Genomic DNA, 7,761 nt, shown 5'->3' with positions numbered 1-7,761 from the left:
CTGAGGTAAAGATGGGCAGAGGCTCACCACCATGAAACACTTGATGGCTGACACTTCCAGAATCATGTTCCTGAAAGCTCCATGGTCACAGCTCACAGCTTCATCTCTGGGCTCAAAGGATACAGGTCAGTGTTGGATGGCCGTGCTCTTCAGAACCTGCATTCAAAACGGCTCTGACTATTTTCTGGACATCACTGCACGGGCTCAAACTCTTCTACACATCATTGTCTGTGAATACAGTCCGCTGTGCCATCACGCACAAACGCTGATTAAAGCTCTATCGTGCAAAGAAGAAGTCAGATGTGACCACCTTCCAGAACTTCTTACGTCTTCTCTGGACCAAAGCTCATTTAACATGGACTGAGGCAAAGTGGAGAACTGCTCTATGGTCAGGGCGGCACGGTGGCACAGTGTAAATCTGCCGCCTCTGAGCGAGATGGCTGCCAGATTGAATCCTGGCTGGGGGGGCCATTCTGGATGATGGACTTAAGACCTGTCCAGGTGTCCCTGTGATGGACTGGAGACCTGTCCAGGTGTCCCTGTGATGGACTGGAGACCTGTCCTCTCATAGCTGGCTATGGGCACCAGTGACCCCCACGACCTGAAGCGGTAAAAATATAATGGATGTCCTGGTGCTCAATAATCCAGGTAGAAAGATCCAGAGGACCAGACTCGACTGTTTTACGTGGACACATGGATGCTCTGTGGTCAGACAAGTCAAGAATTTTAATTGTTTTTAAAAACTACCACATTTTCCGTAATAAAGAGGGGACTCACCCAGCCTTGTATTAGAGCACAGTTCAAAAGGCTGCCTCTCTGATGGTGTGGGGGTGCATTAGTACCTATAGCATCAGCAGCTTGCAGGTCTGAAAAGACATGAGTGAAGCAAAGACAGAGGTAGAAGCTCCTGTCCAGGTGTCTTTGCATGTTTCACTCAGAGTGCTAAACTTCACGCTGCATCCACTGCAGCAGGTTCTGGACTAGAAGAGTCCAGGTGCTGGACTGGACCTCGTAGCAGGTGAAACGCTTTGGTGCATCATAAAGCAACAAGTCCAGTGAAGAAGACCCAGGACTGTTGAACAGACTCGTGATCAAACGGGACGTTTCCTTGAGAAGCTTCAGTTCCTCGCCAGACCAACGGTCGTTAGAAGAAGCTGCGGTGGAGGTCCTGGACCAACTCTTTACATGTTGCTGCCATCAAATTCTAACTTTACGTTTTACTCAGAAATGGAATATAATCAAATCTGGGCTCGTGACAAATCGTTTGTCTTGATTTAAAATGGACACAACGTCCCACACTTTGTTGGACCTACAGGTGTAAAATAAGTTTCTGGCGTTGTGACGTCGTTCTCTTGACATTATACAGTAAGTATTATTTTTTACATTTTACCACATAAAGACCAAACGTTGTGAAAAGAGCAAAAACATGTTGTGTCTTACACTTTTACTCAAACCACTGAATTGTGTTGGTGTTCACGTTTTCCACACGACTTATTTTCCCATGTTTACATATGTGAACACATTTATGATTTTAGGTATGATGCTCTTAAACTTTACATCTTTCACCTACAAAGTGTGCTCCAACGTTTGAAGGGGCCAAGAAATCGGTTTTATAAATGCCATGTTTGTACTTTGGTGTCCGTCGGTATCCTCATAGGAAACATCCATTAAAACACACGTTACATAATTTAACTCCTGTTAACTGTACTTGTGAGAGAAACTAATTAATGTTGTATTAGAATGACATCAACCTGTTGTATGGAAGTAAAGCTTTGTTCAAAACACAGAATATGGATTTGAAGTTTCAGATTGTTGGGCCCAGCTGTCAGCCGTTGTGCTACCTGATAATGAATCAGATTATGGGGATTATTAAAGGAGGGAAGGTCCACTGTATAAATCTCTTTGACTGCTGTTTTCCAGAAGATGAAGCGCTATCTGAAGCTCTAGTGATTTCTGCCGTTAGCGGATAACGTAGATTAGCTCATAGAAGTAAAGACAAGTCATTCTGTAAGAATGTGCGTTCTAGTTTTATTGTAGGATTCTTTGTGTTTATTGCTTGTGACACCGCAGGCCTGTTTGTTGGACCAGCTCTGCTGCTTGTCTTAACAAGTTCTTATGTCAAAAACCTCTCTGTTACAACCAGGGCCATGGGAACTGGGGGTGCTGAGAGTGCTACAGCACCCCCGTGTGAATGAAAAAAATTACAGCTACTTTCAAAAAAAGTTTATCTGAAGCTCTTCCTTCAACTCTAATGCAGCCCGAACCACAACGTGTCCCCCCCCCCACAAATTTTATATCAAAACGACGAGCTCGGCACCGTGATGTGTGCCGTTACTTTTATTGACATTTCCAGTTACCATGGCAACATCATTTGCAAACAAGACGCCATTTTTTTCATTGAAACAAACTATAAGTCTTCCATTTTGACAGATGTTAAGCTCAGATTTGGTGTGGTGGTAGCTGAGAGCGAACCCCAACACAAAGTCTTGTCAAATCAAAATTTAAACTGGCTGCCATGTGGCCGTCCCGTCAGTTTCTCCAGAAACTTCCAGTGCAAGTCAACAATCCTAATGTGTTCACGATAATTCCTTATTAATGGGAAATTAAGTTTCTGTTGGATCACGTGTTTGGGTCCGCCTGTCAATTCACGTTCCCATGGTCACAGTTATTTTTTGACAGATTCTGAACTCGTTTTCTTGTCTTAAGCTGCAATAAACGAACTCTGCAACACAAAAAAACATCTATTATTATTATTGTGTGTGTGTGTTTTAGCTAATTATCTCATGAGTCACTGGATGGAAACTGGGTTTAATCAAACGGGACGAAATCAATGAATATACCGGTATGTTTTTGAGCGATAGTGATTGACCTGATACAAGATGGCCACTAACCAACACTAAAGTATAAAAAAGATACAAGATGACCATTAAACAACACTAAAGTATAAAAAATATACAAGATGACCATTAACCAACACTAAAGTATAAAAAAGATACAAGATGACCATTAACCAACACTAAAGTATAAAAAAGATACAAGATGGCCATTAACCAACACTAAAGTATAAAAAGATACAAGATGACCATTAACCAACACTAAAGTATAAAAAAGATACAAAATGGCCATTAACCAACACTAAAGTATAAAAAGATACAAGATGGCCATTAACCAACACTAAAGTATAAAAAAATACAAGATGGCCATTAACCAACACTAAAGTATAAAAAAGATACAATATGACCATTAACAAACATTAAAGTATAAAAAGATACAATATGACCATTAACCAACACTAAAGTATAAAAAAGATACAAAATGGCCATGAACCAAGACTAAAGTATAAAAACATTCCTTTTTGAAATGTCAGGCCTTCATTTAAAAGTAGAAATGTCAGACTGGAAGAACTTATGTGTAATTTTCTTGTCACAGAGACAATTTTTGAACCAACGCATTCTTCTCATATTTAGCCCAAAGGTCAGGCACCAACCTCTGAGCTGCAAGATCATGTTGTTGTCTGTAGCATTTCATGTTACAGTTCAAGAACGAGTTCAAGCCGTGAGAAACTTAAAGGAAACATTACTGCACGTCTGCAATGACAAGACTTCCTGAACTCTCATATCCAAACACGACGGTTGACAGTGAGAAGAACGAGTTTTCTCTGCTGCGTGGTTTTACTCTAACTAAAGCAGTTTCACTCGTACAGGGGTGACTCAGCCGATCAGCTTTATGATTCAGAAAACAGAAAACATCAAGTCCTTATTTTCTTGACGTTCAGTTACACAGAACCGTCTTTGTGCTAGACCGCTCCCCAAAAACCATACAGTGATGTTGCCTGGATACAAAACACATATCTGGAGTTACTGCACCTACACTGAGCTTTCTCTTGTTTCCACATCAGTGACACCACACACATGTAGCTCAGGCTCCACGATGGAGACTGACAAATAAAAACAGCTGTCAGAGGCTTCACTGGAATAAAGTTATCTACCCTCTGGGGTTCTTCAACTCAGAACAGACTCAGTATGAAAGAAGTTGAAGCCAAATATGCTAAAGATGGTTCCAAAGAATGAATACCTTAAATGGTAAGGATGCACCATCCAGTCCGGTTCTTACAGGGTCTATACGAGATGATCTTACAGTGAGTTCATCTTAACATCATTCACAACTTTTAATAATGCGCTTTATGGGATATTGACAAAAGCCATACTGAAACTTTTCCAAGAGTGAGTTTTGGTTTAAATAAGTTAAGATCTGAGAGTGCACCACTTTCTCTAAAATGTTCATAATAAAGAGTCCTTTAGAGATCAGCTTGGAGTCGTTAAGATCGTTACAATCCAGGTGGAGTTTCTTCAATAACGGTTCAACAGCAGCAGTTTTAAACATTTTGGGAACGACCCCTGTAGATAATGATTTGTTAAAAACTGTTCTCATCAAAGCAGCCTGTAGGTTCCAGGTACAAACCTCATACGTACACTGAAGGTACAGAGTAACAAGTCATTTATACTGCAGCCTGGTGCCATGCAAGTATCCTCCTAAGTACCAGGCGCGTAACCTGCAAGTATAGAACTACTATAACTGCTTCATGTAAGTGCCTGGTCTCCGTAAGTACTCTGTAAGTGCACCAATAAGTACCTTCAGGTACCTTGGAACTATGTAGATGTCCGATGGGCACCGGGTAAGTAAAAAGTACATTATAGATAGATTTACGGATAGATGGATAGACTGATGGATAGATGGATTAAAAATTGCAAACAAGATGTTTTTTCCTGTTTGGAATGAGGTGGTCATATTAAAATGTGATGTCATTGAAACAGAAACACCCAGCATGCCTCAGGACACAAGGCTAAAGGGAAAGAAAAGCTTTAATAAGTTACTGACCTGCTGCTTCACATAAACTTCAACTATCTTTTCCAACAGTCTTGTTCAGAAGTCCCACTGATAAAACTTGTTAAAAAAAGTAATTTCAGTCAGTGTGTCTGGTTCTGGTCCCAAGCCCCAGTAAATGGTGAGGCTCATGTCAGGAAGGGATCCAACGTAAAACAGTTTTTCCAAAACTAGAATGAGAGTTCATCACATGGTGAAAGATGAACGAGAAACAAGAGGAATGGAAGTCAGCCGTAGTAAGACAGAGTCCATGAATGAGAGGGAGGAGGTGGAACAGTGAGGCTACAAGGAGCAGAGGTCACAAAGGTGCAGGACTTCAAGGACTTGGGGTCCACTGTCCAGGAACATGGGGAGTGTGGTGAAGAGGTGAAGAAGAGAGTCCAGGCAGGATGGAGTGATGGAGAAAAGTTTCAGGAGTGATTAAGCTCCTACAAGAACCCTGCAGATGTTGGATGCTGCAGATGTTGGATGCTGTCTATCATGGTGCACTAAGATTCATAACTGGCTGTGATTATCGTACCCACCACTGCACCCAGTATCCACTGGTTAACTGGTCACCATTAACTTCACACAGACTCTCCCACTGGTACATTTTCTTCTTTAAATCACTTCTTGGTCTGCTGCCTTCATACATCTCCTCCTACATGTCTCTGTGTGAGTGCAGCTACAGCGTGCGCTCTCAGGACATCATTACCTGCAGTGTTCCCTCAGTGAGGACTGAACTAGACAAAAGGGCCTTCTCCTACTCCGCTCCTGTTTCCTGGAATATCTTACAAAAAGATTTGAAGCTCTCGACCTTGACCTCTCTAAGTGTCTTTAAGAATCTGTTGGACTCCTGGCAGGGTCCAATGCTGACATGTTCCTGTTTTTAGTTTTCTACATTTGTCTTGGAATCTAGCTGTTTTTTGTTTTACCTTTTCCTTTTAGCCATCCTATTTGTTAAAAAAAAAAAAAAAAACCTGCAGTATGACTTTTTATAACTGTTTATTGTTGTTGCTGTTGTCCATTGTTGTCATCATTCTTTGTTGAAATCAGGTCTCTCTTGTAAATGAGTCCTCGAGGCTCAATGGGATTTACCTGTAGAAATAAAGGTTGATTGATTGTGACACAAGGGTGACAGCAAAGGTCAAAGGAAAAGTTTACAAGACAGTGGTGAGAGCAGCTATGTTGTATGGTCTGGAGACAGAGACATGGACAAAAAGACAGGAGACAGAACTGGAAGTGCCAGAAATGAAGATGTTGAGGTTCTCCTTAGGAGAGACAAGGATGGAGAAGATCAGGAATGAGATCATCAGAGGTACAGCACAGGTTGGACAACTGGGAGAAAAAGTTGGGGAGGCCACACTGAGATGGTGTGGACATGTCCAGAGGAGGGACAGTGGTTTGGACATGTCCAGAGGAGGGACAGTGGTTTGGACATGTCCAGAGGAAGGACAGTGGTTTGGACATGTCCAGAGGAGGGACGGTGGTTTGGACATGTCCAGAAGAGGGACAGTGGTTTAGACATGACCAGAGGAGGGACAGTGGTTTGGACATGTCCAGAGAAGGGACAGTGGTGTGGACATGACCAGAGGAGGGACAGTGGTGTGGACATGACCAGAGAAGGGACAGTGGTGTGGACATGTCCAGAGGAGGGACAGTGGTGTGGACATGTCCAGAGGAGGGACAGTGGGTATATTGTTAGAAGGATGTTAGAAATGCAGCTGCAGGAAAAAGACAAAGAGGAGACATATGGAGGAAGTTAGAGAGGACATGGAGGTAGTTGGAGTGAGGACAGAGGACATAGAGGACAGAGTGAGATGGAGGAGGACTCGCTGTGGAGACACTTGAAGAGGGAAAAGACAAAAGAAGAAAAAGTAGAATGAAAATTAATTAACTGTAAGTTTGTTAGCAAAATATCTTATGAGCCAGTTGATAGATTTTCATGAAACTCTTGGGAGCTAAAAATTAGATGTACATTTATAACAGATTTATATTTGGTCTGATTCAAGATGGCTGCCACAGCTAATCAGCTTTAGAAACACAGAAGTCAGTCAGGTTGTTAAAAGTTTGTGCCACAGGAGTGAAAAGTAGCGTCATCAAGCATCAAAGTGTTCATGTAGAGAGCAACTTTAAAAACAGGACGTCATTCTTCACCTGGAGGTTTTACAACAGCTTCTAATAAAAACACAACCTTCTCTTCTTTGGAACAGACTCTTCTTCTCTGAGGGAAAAAAGACTTTGTGTCACATTATTAAATATTTACAACAACTTATTCCCTAAATGGAGCACACATATTTGCGTAATGGAGCCCACATATTTGCGTAATGGAGCCCACATATTTGCGTAATGGATCCAACATATTTGCGTAATGGATCCCATATATTTTGTAATGGATCCCATATATTTGCGTAATGGATCCAACATATTTGCGTAATGGATCCCACATATTTGTGTAATGGGTCCCACATATTTGTGTAATGGGTCCCACATATTTGTGTAATGGATCCAACATATTTGCGTAATGGATCACATATATTTTGTAATGGATCACATATATTTTGTAATGGATCACATATTTTGTAATGGATCCCATATATTTGCGTAATGGATCCCACATATATGTGTGTAATGGATCCCACATATTTGTGTAATGGATCCCACATATTTGTGTAATGGATCCCACATGTTTACGTGATGGATCCCACATATTCGCAAAATGGTTCCCACATATTTGCATAACAGATCCCACATATTTGCGTAATGGATCCCACATATTTGCGTAATGAGTCCCACATATTTGTGTAATGGATCCCACATATTTGCGTACTGGATCCCACATATTTGTGTGATGGATCCCACATATTTGTGTAATGGATCCCACATATTTGTGTAATG

This window comes from Nematolebias whitei, chromosome 21 (assembly GCF_014905685.2).
Source record: "Nematolebias whitei isolate Nwh7 chromosome 21, NemWhi1, whole genome shotgun sequence".
NCBI classification, from domain to species: Eukaryota; Metazoa; Chordata; class Actinopteri; order Cyprinodontiformes; family Rivulidae; genus Nematolebias; species Nematolebias whitei.
The sequence above is the reverse complement of the archived record's forward strand: the minus strand, read 5'-3'. Positions refer to the sequence as shown.